We start from the raw sequence: 14,383 nt of genomic DNA, 5'->3' as shown, positions 1-14,383 counted from the left end.
GGGTTATAGTTTGTGTGACGGGGTAGAGGGGGCAGATTAAAGATAATTTTTTTTTATTATTTTAATTATTAAATAAATAAATAAATATAGCTAATGTTCCCCCTCCCTTCTTACCTTTGCTGAGGGAGGGGGAGACATTGCTTTCTCTTCCAGTCTCTGGCGGTTCTAGTGGGGGAGTGAACTCTAACCTGCAGCTCATGTTGCCATGGTAACGCTCCGTGCTCGCGAGAGGAGAACCTGGCGGAGCTGCAGGTAAGATCTCCCCCGGGTTCTCTCTCCCTCGCCCTCCCCTGCCGGCTGCCCAGCAATGTGCCTGGGGCCGGGGAAAGAGATCACTGATCTCCCCTCCGGTCTGTGATGGCAATCAGCAGGGCTGCTGCTTAGATAGCACCAGCCCTGCATGGGCCGGCAGGGGAGAGCCTCGGGCAGCAATATTTTCTCAGGGGGGGAAATTGCCCCGTTGCCCACCCCACCCCCCTCTCCCCCCGGATCCGCCAATGTATCCATTATGGAGAATGAGTCTTTGTCGCCTCTGTCTTGGTCTTGTCTTTGCCTGTAGGAAAGTGGAGATTTACAGTTAGATCTGACACAGGTTTTGATATTTCGACTGTTTACCAAAATGAATTCAATTTACAATTAAATAATGAATACAGCTCTTTAATATGTAGCCCTCTCTTTTTCAAGGGACCAAAAGTAATTGGACAACAGACTCAAAAGCTGTTTCCAGGGCCGGACTGGGGAAACAAAGCGGCCCTGGAAAAAAAATCTATGCCAGGCCCATAAGTCATTGGGCCATATATTGTCGCATGTAATATGTAAGGCTATGTCTTGCCATCCCAGATGATTGAGTTATATATACAGTGGGACCTCGGTTTACAAACGACTTGGTTAACAACATAATTTTCGGTTTACAAATAAAAAAATCCAATGAAAATAATGCCTCGATTTTTCGCAATACAAAGCAAGTTTCCCCAGGATGCATTGCACCTGGGAGGTTTTTAGCACTGCCCCCTGCATGCTGGAGCCTGTGGTGTAGAGTGTGGAGGTGTTGGAGCGGCTTTTGCATTGAGTTTTGGAGCCATTCTGAAAATTGTTTGCAGTTGTTTTGGGACTTTTTGGTGCATTGCTCAAGCTGTGGAAAGGTAGGGAGCTGAGCTTCATCGTTTGCATGCCTTTTATTGTGTGTTCTGCATTGTGGGTTGGTTTGTATGCCAGCTCAATTTCACTTTTTTCTGACCTCCAGAACAGATTAATTGGTTTTCAATGCATTCCTAGGGGAAACCATGTTTCGGTTTACAAATTTTGCGCAATAAGAAACGTCCCAGAGAATGCATTAAATTCGTAAACCGAGATCCCACTGTGTATATGTATATATATATATATATATATATATATATATATATATATATATATTTTGCTTTTTCTAATATAAAATATTGGTCCTTTCATAGTAAAACATTTAATTATACAGTAAGCATACTCACATGCAGACACAGACAATCTCGTTGACACACACAAGCTCATTGATACACAGCCTCATAGACAAACAAACAATCTCACTGATATACATAAGCTCATTGACATAAAAACACAAGCTCACTCACTAGCAGGCACACACACAGCAGTGCAGGCTTTTCAATGTAAACCCTGCAGGCTTTTCAATGTAAACACTGCCTTTTCATAAAAAATGCAGTGTTTACATTGCTTTCTAGTGACACCTCTAGTGACAGACACTCAGACGGTCACTCGAGGTGCTTTCTGTGTCAGTCAGATTGGCTGAGATCATCAAGCTTGATGATCTCAGCCATAAATGCAGGGCCAGTCGAGGGGACACGTGGGGGAAAAAAATGGTGTGTAAAAACACTATTTTAAAAAACACACACATACACCATGACACACACACACCATGACACACACACACCATGACACACACACACACACACCATGACAGACACACACACACCATGACAGACACACACACACAATGACAGACACACACACACACCATGGCAGACACACACCATGACACAGACACACACACACCATGACAGACAGAAACACACACACCATGACACATGACAGACAGACACACACACACACATACCATGACAGACACACAGACACCTTGACAGACACACACACACCATGACACAGACAGACCGTGACACAGACACACACATCATGACACAGACAGACACACATTACATGACACAGACACACACACACCATGACAGGCAGACACACACACCATGACACAGACAGACACACACCATGACACAGACACACACACACCATGACAGACACACACACACACACACGACAGACACACACACACCATGACACAGACAGACACACACACACACCAAGACAGACAGACACCCACCATGACACATAATTGCTACCTGTGTGCAGACTGTCTGTGCTGGCGGCCGCAGGGGGAGCTCTGATGGCGGCCATAGGGGGAGCTGTGCTGTCTCTGCTCCCCAGCGCGCAGCTTAATGAGACCAGGGCCGGAAAATTACGTCATATTCCAGCCCCAGTCTCATTAAGTAGCGCGCAAGGACGGGGAAGCAGAGACAGCAAAGCCAGCACCCCCTGTGGCCACCATCAGAGATCCTCCTGCGGCCACCAGCACAGACAGTCTGCCCTGCCCCAGGTGCCGACGACCCACCGGGAAATTTCAGGCCCTGGCTATTTCATTCATTATTTCATCATCAATAATACAGGTAAAATGTCTGCAGTTGATCCCAGGTGTGGCATTTGCATTTTGAAGCTGTTCCAGTAAACCCAGAACATGCAGTTAAAGTAGCTCTTAATGCATGTGAAACAGACCATCCTTAGGCTGCAAAAACAAAACCCATGAGAGAGATAGCAGGAACATAAGGAGTGGCCAAATCAACAGTATGGTATATTCTAAAAGAAAAAGAGCACACTGTGAGCTCTGCAGCTTACCACATCATCAGTAAAACATGGTGGGGGCAGTGTGATGGCATGGGCATGCATGGCTTCCGATGGAACTGGGTCACTAGTGTTTATTGATGATGTGACAGAGGGCAGAAGCTGCCGGATGAATTCTGAAGTGTATTGGGATATGTTGTCTGCTCAGATTCAGCCAAACTCAGCAAAGTTGATTGGACAGCATTTTACTTTACAAATGGACAATGATCCAAAACATACGGCAAAAGCAACTCAGGAGTTTTTAAAGACAAAGAAGTGGAATATTCTGCAATGGCCGAGTCAATTACCTGATCTCAACCCATTTGAGTGTTTAACCCCTTAAGGACACAACTTCTGGAATAAAAGGGAATCATGACGGAATATATCCGTCATCTGTCCTTAAGGGGTTAACTTGCTGAAGACAAAACATAAGGCAGAAAGACCCGCAAACAAACAGCTGAAGACAGCTGCAGTAAAGGCCACAAAGGAGGAAACCCAGCGTTTGGTGATGTCCATACGTTCCAGACTTCAAGCAGTCTGCACTTCAGTTGCATCTCAGTTGTTTAATTTAGAATCCATTGTGGTGGCGTACAGCATAATTGTGAAAATTATGTCAATTTCCAAATATTTCCAGAAATGTAATCACTTCAGCCGATAAAAATGTAATTGCTTGCATTTTTCTTTACACTGGTTATATTTAATCTACAACATCAAATTTAAACATCTAATTCTTTAAACATCAACCAATTTTCGAATATATCAGTAGTAGTAGTTTAAAATATGTATTGTTCAACAGTATAAATTATATAAATACGCATTATAAATACACAATAGGTGACTACACAAGACAACATATATCGTTATAATAGAGTAGCGATTGTCCTGACGAAAGCTCAGACTGAGGATGAGACGCTGATGCTGTAAATTAACCAAATTATTCTAATAAATCGTGATCATTGAGTGCTCTCCTTCGAGGTAATATATATATATATATATATGATTCAGTGTCGCAAGTTGCTATTTTATAAATTGGCATAAATTACACAATAAAATATTTTAAGAATCATTTACATAAAAATATTTTCTATTAACTCCAGTTACTAGGCATCCGTTTCATTACAGCATCTGCTAAGTAAGGCAGTCTCTCTTGCAAATGTTAAATTCTGCCCTCAAGCTGACAGCAAGCACATCGAGTTCAGACTGCACACAGTTAATAACATGGAAAGAGCCATCAGGACAATAACATTAGGATGAGCCTATGGAAAGGGCTTTTATGTTGACAGGGCAAGCCAAAGCTAACCAGTCACAGTCTAGTTTACATCCAGCATTGCATACTAGCTCATTCTATGAGCACTTGTATTGGGTTCATTAGCTTAGTAGAAAGAAAAATCAGTGCATGTGAATACATTTTATTTTTCATCTGTAATCTGCCAACAGCATGATTGGTCTACTTACATTTTTTCTTTTGCATTTGACATAATCTATATTTTCTGTAGTTATTCCAGGCGAGCGATATAAAGCATCTGTACAACACAGCTGACAGCTGGATACATTTTCACACATAACTTTACATTTTGCAATCATGGATGTGGGTAATTATGCATCACAGGGTTAATGTAGGCATTTGGAGATGTAATAGTTGAAATATATTTTTATTTCCAAAGGATGCCCAAGAACAATTTTAAGAAGGAATATCTTATTTTATTTTTCAAGAATTGGATCGTATGTTTGCAGTCATTCCAGCAATAATATTTAAGGTAAGTGTATTGGAATAAAATGTTGTTTTTTTGTTTTTTTTTTACTGAATCTATCTGAAATGTCAAAATCAGTTAGAAAATCAGGTATCTGTGTTGGAGGCATGATATTCTCTCTCCGTGGTGCTGAAATAAACCTGTGCATTCTTTGATCATTATGCTTTTCAAGCTAGAAATGTCCTATATTCAAACACGCACAATTAACATTGTAATATTTGTATTACTTCTGCCTAATGCACACCTATATATCTATATAAACATTATGTTATATTGAAATTATGTCTAATATTTATTATAACATACAGTAAATGTTTGCATACATTTATTTCATTGTCTTTGAAGAATGAAAAATTAATTATTATATATTTGTCACTGTTTTTAAAGAAAAAATGTTTAAATGATCTCTGGATTTAAGTTGTTTTTTTGGGGGGTGGGGGAAAGGGGGGTACTATTAATTGTTTCCCATTAAATGTATCATTTTAATGCTAAACACTCAACATATGTCTCCAATATAATAAAAATAAAAATAAGAATAGTAATGATAACTAAAAGTACATTAGATTGTGGCCTTTAATATCTTACAGATGGATGCTTTGCTGGAACCCAGATACTATTTTTGCATTTGATAAGCAGTAAACACTTGCTATGCATGGCTATTGATCCAGAAATGCAATATGTGGTAATTACATGACCCTGGGGAGATATATTCCATAGTGAATCCAGTAAATCACAATTATTCCTTTTCCTTCAATCAATATAGTCTCTGGCTAAGGTTGATCATGATGAATCAGATGTGTTTTTGGACCAATAAACTGCTTGTATTTTTTCTCCTCATCAATTAGAATGCTCCCTGTGTCAATAAACTGGCTGTATATTTCTCCAAATAACCCCCACTTTCTATACATAACGGACTGTCATTACAGTATCCATAGCTAGTAAATTGCATAACATTGCTTACTTTGCTGTAAAGAACATTTTTTTGCTGAAACCTGCAGTTGCCTACTCCAGGGGAATGGCTTTGGGTAAATTATTTAGTTCTCCAATAGCATTTATATTGAAAACACTTATATTTATGGAAGAGGCAAAAGTAACTTCACTGAGATCTTTCTTCTACAAATCCCATTTCACAGACTGCCCTAACTCATCAAATATCATTTCTAGTTATTCAGTTGACTATATGATGCCTATTATACAATATCACCCAATAAAGGATGCTTTGTTCCTATGTGGGATAAATAACTTGTATTGGGCTAGTTAGTCGTATCACAGTCTATCTTCAGACAGATCCTTACCATCCTAGCATGCTCAATTTGTCAGATGTGTTTTCTACACTGCAGATTGAAAGCTGAAACACACACCAAATGAGGTTCATTATGCTTAGGCATATCAGTGAATTGGATGTGTTGATGGTCATTGTACTGTTAATGAGTTCCTTTGCTTTTAATCCATGTGTGAGGTTTAACAAGAATAAGAATCATTGATGTGGGCTTTTATCTTTTTTTTTTTTTTCTAAATGACTCTGCAGCACAGAGTATGGAGGAAATATTGTTGCCTAGAATAGAGCAGAAGAGACTGATAACTATGCTGTTTTATCTCTACGGTGAGCAAGGTTTTTGGGACGTGCACGATACACAGAATGTTAGGCTATGGTACAGCTTCTCAATGTATCTACCATGCTTCTGTTGTCTCTTGATTACCACGATACTTGATCCTACTGTATCTGGTCATGTGTCACCAGCATCTTAAATATATGGATAATATCAGTCTTTGGATTGCATGTGCCAAGTAAATATCGCACTGTTTAAGAGTGCATTGTAATAACAGAAAAGTGCTCATATTTTGTCAGGGTTAATGGATTTCATTGCAGAAAATAATTCATAGGTCAGTTGAGCAAACTGGGGACCTGCATCTGTAACTCTCATTATCCTAAACCAGTATTGCATGGTCAAATGATAGTGGTGGCAATGTCATACCAACAAAACCTAGAGTGTTATAGGCCTATTGCTGTATTTACCAGTGGGAATGCTCGATTTCCACCATCTTATGATACTGGTTGCTTGTTGATTGTATAATTTCTTTGTGAATTTGGTGTTGAAATGTTCTTTGGTTTGCATGGACCTTTATCTCATGTTTTCCAGGGCCATTCATGTATCTGCAGAGGGAGCAGCTTTTAAAAAAATTGCTCTGCTTCAACTGTAAGAATGAATTAAAATCCATAATGATGCTCGTATAAAGTAGAAATAGAAACAGGGCCAGCCCTAGTTTTTTTTTGGTTGGCTAGTGCCAAGGGCAAAATGGTGAGCCAACAATTAATGCACTGCCAGGCACTCTAAGATGTCATAATTGTCTCCTGTACCTCCCAAGCTGTATATCTATGTGTGGGGCAGACAGTCTTTAATGTACTCATAGACTCTGGGACTGGTTATACTGCCAAGAAAATACAGAGATACAAGGGATGGCATGCTGTATTAAACATACAATAAAATGCTGCCCCTTCTAGAGGCCACCAATGTATTGAACTTGCCAAGACCCGTGATAGGAAGGACCATTTATAAATAGTTTATTGCTAATTTCTTGTACTTGCATATTCATTAGCCTTGCATACATCAGAAACATGTGTCAGATCAAGTAAACTAATATAGGAAAAATTCAATCTCGGTAATATCATTGATTGGGTTCAACTTGTGTATAAATACTCTGGAGTGCGTTTAATCTTCACAGTATAGCAGCCCTAAGAGTAATTAATATGGCTAATTTAAAGCAGAAACCATCCATTAGCATATCAAATTTTAACATGGCTTATTAATTATCTTGCTCCTGTCGACTGAATAACCTGTAAGGATGTAGTAAGAGCAAAAATAGAGAATGTTACCACAGATAAAAAAGATGCTAGACTGTACTATAGTGACATGAGAACTGGTTTGATCTCCTCAGTGCATTCAAGACAGATATATGTATAATTCTCATACTCCCTCAACCACGTTCTATCTCCTGCCTGCCTTTCACATGTTCTTTAATGCTACATTCACATAAACACTTAGTGAGAGGCAAGTGAAGGAAAGGGGGGTGCATAACCAGTTTCAGGCATTTAATCCTCCTCCATGTCACTTGTCTTATATTTGTACACCTGAAAATCTACATTTATTCATATAAAGATGATCTTAGAGTATTCCTGAGCACAGACACATGAACTGAGAAATGTCAACATTATTTTTGATTCTTGAAACTTGATTACTCTCATTACTACTTCTGGTATTCAATCATGGATAACCCATACGTAGTTATTTACAGTAACTTTCAGACCTGTTATTTTACACCATGAGCACTGTACGAGTAGTCTCTTCATAAAAATAACTAAAGGGTCATTTTATTCCTGTTTTATTATACATGTTACCTACTATGTTTATACAAGCATGAAAATTTACAAATTATGTACTCTTATACTATTACACTCACTAAAGGATCTGTATTTTATTGGTTGGCATGATATCTCTTTGAACACAAAATAAACAATACACGGAGATCTACCTCTGTCAATAGGCTTCTATGTGCAACAGTTTTGTCAGATCTTTTTCCATCTCAAGGTTCGGGGAGTTATGGCAAACAAAACATGTTGCCGCTGATGACTAACTAACTCTTTATTAAGAACTCTTTTTTTGTATGTCTTTGCTGGCTCTTATTATTCTGCTTTTCTGGCACCTGTGTCCTTTCTCTATGAACACTGCTCAAAGCCTTGAGCATTTTTGACATTCCAGAAAAACCACTGATTAGTGAAAGATGCCATAGCTATTAATAAGATTTTTGCTTAACGGTGATATACAAAAATAACCCTTCAAATAATTTTGCCTTCGAGTAACAGTCAGGATTATGTACTAAAGAGAGAATTGTTTGGAATTCAAAGTGTATTTCTAATTTATGTCCAAAATAGCCATACTGAAAAGATTTGCCAAGTCAGCATGCTTCCAGTTTGGCTACTTATCCTTAAATGAAACCATGTCCCTCCTATAGCCATAATTGAGTTCATGTTTACCAAGCAACGTGCGAGAGACACATTACGTGCCCTACTGGATTACATACACTTGGGAGAAAATGCCTCTAGATCAAACAGGAGGCGGAGGTATATTTTGGGTAGCCTGAAACAAAAACCTAATGAATAATAACACTGGCTGGCAATGACGTGAGGGGTTATGGGTAAAAGTGTTTTGAGGCAATATACTAATTGAATGCATATGAGACATCCACTAAATGCTACTACAGAGGAGAAAGAATAGCTTTATTAAAAACTAAAACTATGCAGGTATGTCAACTTTCATTTATAAAAACTTTCAATTAATAACATAAGCATTGTATTTTAACTTACCATGAATTTATCCAATGGACACACAATCTAAATTGGATGCCTGCCTGGATATGACAACAGCGGGAATACAATGAACCTATTGCAGAAGAGAAATAAAATACAATAATGCAATACCAAAGGCATTGCTAATTATATGTATAGCGGGGAAAACATTTCAAGTCCTATGTCACTAGCCAGGCATTAAAATTAAAGTGCTAATGCAAGCCCGGAGGATAAATTTCTACATTTTTACTCACAAAAGGCTAGTGGTGAGTGGGAATTTTGATCTCTGCCATAACTAATGAATTCACAATCTTTATAAAATCACCTCATATCGTATAAAACAAAAGAACTTAGATTGTGACTTGGTGCTGACAGATCTCTAAAAAAAACAAATAAATAGTGCAGGACCTATAAATTAATTACTTATTTATTATAAATAATCTAAAAGTAGTATAGTGAAGCAAATCACAAAATGCCACTGGTAGAAAGGACTCCTAGCAGGGTTTTCCTCCACACTATGGTTTTTCGTTCCTGTAATGTCACTTCCTCGGGGGCTCTCAGGGGAAGAAAAAGCTTGTTCGCTGGCTTAAAAACCATAAAATCAAACCTTCTGCATGATATCTTATTTAAATCTCCCTTTGACCCTGATTTGACAAACAATGCAATGCTCAGTTCTAGAATCTTTCTATTAATAACTGTAAGCATATTTTTTAAGACTGGCAAATGACAGCTGTATATTCCTCTAATAAAAGCACAGATAAAAATAGATGCCTGTCTGGATTTGGTAATAATCAATAATATAAAAGCTTCCCATCACTAGTATTATTCCATAAATAAATGATGTTTTTTGTGTTCTTGTCCTCAGGCCTAGAACACACATGTTGCTTGAAAAACATAGCCCAGTCAGAAAGTGCTATTGAAAATAGTTTGTCACTCTTTATTGCTACTGCATTCCTTGAGGGATAGGTAGCAAACATCACAAGGATGCTCTGTGGTCTGCAGGTCCTGCCAAACATACAATTAGGAACCAGACGTATTTGGAGGCTTCCTATAAAGTTGCAGCAAATACACCTCTGGCAAATCCGTAGCTAACAGCTTGGATTAACAACAGCGTTCTCACTACTGCTGATAACAGTAACACTTATGTTGAAGAGCACAAAGAAGGGTCACTGCTTGACAGGTGTTAATCCCAAACAGCCTCAAACTGCTTCAGTAGCCGATACACACATAGAGCTAAGAATTGCCCCCTGGTTTCAGAGCCAGATTGGTTTCAGAACCCTAATTGTTACTTTGGGATTAAGTTCTAAATTGCAATATTGACTCTTACAGTCACAGAGGCCAGAAACAAAATTAGTTAGATAAAATAGAAGAATTTAGCTGAAAAAAGTGTGTAAAAATGCAATTTTCTCTTTTTATTACTCTAATCAGATGTTTTTGATATAACATGAAAAGTCTAAATTTTCCCACAATTTTTTCGTGAAAAACAACTCCAACAAACATGCTTGAGAGCCAGTCACAAGGTTGAGGTGGCCTTAGCAGGAAGCGGGTAGGACTGCATTCTAAAGAAGCCAATCACAGTGATTGCCTGTGCATAGCAGCTCCATGTCTTCCTGGCTGATCAGCAGCATTGGCAGCTGCAATAAAAAGCACCAGGGTCTGTGAAGCATCTCCATGTTTACCATTGTGGGCTGCCGGTGGCAGGACTTGGCAGGTGACTGTCTGGCAAGTTAAGCAGTGGCGTCTCCAGGATTCATACTTAGGGGGGGCACATAAGGGGCCAGGGACAAAAGAAGAGGGGCAGTTAAAAAATGTGTGTGTGTGTGTGTATATATATATATATATATATATGTATACATATATATTTGTAGTCGGGGTCATTAAGCCGTACTTGAAGTCGTAGGTTTATGATTGATAGTCGGTTGTGGCGTGCCTAAACTGACGCAAGGGGTGTTGGGGTGGGGAGTCTGGGTCAATCTCGGCTCGGATTAGAGGTAAGGCTGAGTTTAAATAGGCCGGTTAACCCCTCCCCCAACTACAGGCTCTGCCTTAACATTTGTAGTCTGGGTCATTAAGCCGTACTTGAAGTCGTAGGTTTATGATTGATAGTCGGTTGTGGTGTGCCTAAACCGACGTCCGGGTAGGCCTGAAATAATGAGGGCAAAAACTTTTAAATATAACGCTTTTAATGCTTGTTATTCACATAAGCAATTACTTGAAAGCTTTCCTAAGTTCTCTTTCTGGCTGTGAAATGTAACTGCCATAAGCTGCTGATTTCCACCTACCTAGATTCTTGATAATGTGTACGGGGAAGTTTTTCTGGAGGCGGCTGAAGCGGCACAGATCCTAAAGGAGTGCCTTGAGATGGACATGGGTCGTAACCTAGTATGACGGCCATGGCTCTAACGTAATATACGGATTCCGCAGTGGTCACGTGTTTGTCGTAAGTTATGAGCAAGGGTGAGTAGCTTTGTTGTTCAGTGAGGGAGAGGCAAAAAGGTATCCAATACGGACGCCGGACACAATTTATTATGGGTCGGAAAGTATAGGACCTCTGTCGGCGGGCCCATCTGGTCGTCTTAGATTGTCTTAGTTGTCGTACGTAGTGGCCCCCTTGTTTATGTAGATCCCTTATTCTGATGTAACTTGGATTCCCGGATAGTCTACACACTGTGAATTCATTGGGTCTCAAGTACCCATAAAATGCTATGTACATTGCTGCTTGTTTATGCAGTTAGTACTGTGTTCGAATGGTAGGTGTCTAACAAATCTGATGGAGCCTTGAATTTCCTTCCCTCAACTGGTTAACTTTGCGGTTTGAGGGCCGTCTGTGTGAAGTATTCCTTTTAGGACGTTTTTCAGGTGATAGGATGACATGAATGGTTTGCGATAGGGGAATAAGGTGAGTGAGTGGTGCTGTACACCTGTGCTCGATAAATTCCAGGTCGCCATGGCGACTACACATTTCGCCCTGTAGCCTGGCATTTGTCAGCCCTTTGCTAAGCCGCACCAGAAACATTAGAGTCGGCCGCCTTGGGAAGCATGGAGACAGTGCGTGAGGGAGAAGTAACCTTTGTGCAGTTCCTCTCTGCTCCCTTGCACGCTGTTTAGTGACATGACATCACACCACCCCTGGCATCACTTCAGAGAGCGCGCAGAGGAGCAGAGAAGACACACTGCTCTCCCAAAGGCTGGGTGGATTTAAATTAAAATAGAAACAGCAATTTGTGAGTGTGTGTGTGTGTGTTCTGAAAGGGCCTGTAAAGTGTGTGCGTGTGCATCTAGGGGTTGCATTGTGAGTATATGTGTATTGGGGTTGCATTGTGTGCTTATCAAGGAGCTGTGGTTATTAAATATATATATATGAGATATGGTGTGTAATGGGGTGAAGCATGTATGTATGTATGTATGCATGTGTGTAGGGGTAAAGGTATGTGGGGAAGAAGTGTGTATGTGGGTGAAGAGATGAATTGTGTGGGGGGTGCATTGTGAAGAGCTTTACAATTTTTACTTTAATAATTGTTTTAAAAAAATAAAAAATAAAAAGAATATTCCCCTCATCTTACCTTGCAGTGGAGGAGGTGGCACAATCAGATCCATGGTGGTTATAAGGCTGCTATCCATTAGGTACAGGGGAGGTCACGAGATGAGAGTTCTGTCTCTTGGAGCTCAAGCACTTACAGAGACTGACCCATACAAACCCAGACTGACCCATACACATACAGACAGACCCATAGAAACCCACAGGCTGACCCATACACATACACAGACAGACCCATACAAACAAACTGACCCATACATACACAGACTGACACCCCCCCCACACAGACTTTCCCACACACACAGACTGACCCATAAACGCACACAGACTGCTACCTTACACAGACTAACCCATACATACATAGACTGACCCCACACACAGACCCCCTTACATACACACAGACTGACCCCCTCACACACAGACTGACCCCCCCACACAGAGACTGACCCACTCACAAACAGAGACTGACCCCCCCCACACACAGAGGTTGACCACCCCACATACAGAGGTTTACCCCCCCACACACAGAGGTTGACCACCCCACACACAGAGATTGACCCCCTCACATAAAGACTGACCCCCCACATAGACCCCCTCACATACAGACCCCCCCCACACACAGAGACTGACCCCCCACACACCAATACACACACTGACTGATATATATATATATATATATACACACACACACACACACACTGATTCCCACTTACCTGCAGCTGCCTGGGTGCCTCTGTGCAGCGCTGAGCTTTCTCCCCCGGTCTCTCCCCTGTGCTGCTCTATATGACCAAGTCGGAAGTCCTCCCAGCACAAGGCCCCCTCTAGCCGCAAGTGGGAAAAGTCTACCAGTAACAGTGCCCCTGCAGCTTGTGAAGGGAGACCCAGTGCTCCCGACTTCAATTTCAATTGGGGGGGGGGGGGGACTGCATGATGTAGGGGGTCCATGGCCCCCTCTGGCCCCCCCCCCTAGTGACACCACTGAAGTTAAGGCACTACATAGGTTGGACTGTGCCCACCTTAGCCCACCTCTGCAATGATGAAACTGAAAGTGTTACTAATGAGAACATGGGCCCTATAGTCATAATATAGAAATTGATTACTATGCTGTTAGGTGAAATTAATCTATGTTTACTGGACATTTTTAGCAAGTATATGTAAGGCCAGGGAAATGGTGAGCCCTGCATGTTCTTGTATGACTTTTATGGACCAGAAGTCCAGGGGAGTCCATCAAAAGTAGAAAGTTTAGAAGTGTATAATTTCTTTTAATGGTTTATGTGCATAGCACATTCATAATAGAATAAAAATCAGCAAGGTGTAGCTCTTTTAAAGGGAAACAAATCCATCGTGATTTCAAACTGAATTTCAAGTTTAAGGCCAAAATAGCTTAAATTAAAATACTTTTTTTCTATTTAGCTATTATAGCCTAAATGTTGATATTCACCTTGACTTTTCAACAATTCTCACTTTGGTGATTAACCCTATGTAGACTGCATTGTGCCCACCCACTTCTTATTGCGTTCTTTAAAAAAAAAAAAATCACCCATATCTTTGAGAGAGAGTTGAGCATATTCTATGGACATTTTAAATTGTCTCTGTATCTTTGGCCTTTGCCGCTTAGGGTACAGTGGCATGGGGTGCAGCAGAGATGAGTTATACTTACCTGAAGGTGTCTCCCACAGGTGCTACCATCATCCATCTTTACCTCCAGTGAAACCAACATTATGCCGTAATCGTTCATACACAAAAGTACAACACTGATGTCTATGGAGGACTGTCTTATGATGAGTGAGACAATGCCTGATTCTCACTGCC

The 14,383-nt window shown here is 40.4% G+C and overlaps 1 protein-coding gene across 1 annotated transcript in view; it reads left to right on the top strand.

Moving 5' to 3' along the window:
• The first annotated feature begins 4,273 nt into the window (after window positions 1–4,273).
• MAN1C1 (mannosidase alpha class 1C member 1) overlaps window positions 4,274–14,383 on the top strand; it is a 94,363-nt gene continuing 84,253 nt past the window's right edge. Inside the window, exon 1 of the mRNA XM_063456471.1 lies at window positions 4,274–4,694. The gene's annotated coding sequence lies outside the window, so the exon portion shown is untranslated. The remainder of the gene's footprint in view (window positions 4,695–14,383) is intronic.

The sequence above is a fragment of the Pelobates fuscus genome, chromosome 1, assembly GCF_036172605.1.
Source record: "Pelobates fuscus isolate aPelFus1 chromosome 1, aPelFus1.pri, whole genome shotgun sequence".
Classification (NCBI taxonomy): Eukaryota; Metazoa; Chordata; class Amphibia; order Anura; family Pelobatidae; genus Pelobates; species Pelobates fuscus.
The sequence above is the reverse complement of the archived record's forward strand: the minus strand, read 5'-3'. Positions and strand labels throughout refer to the sequence as shown.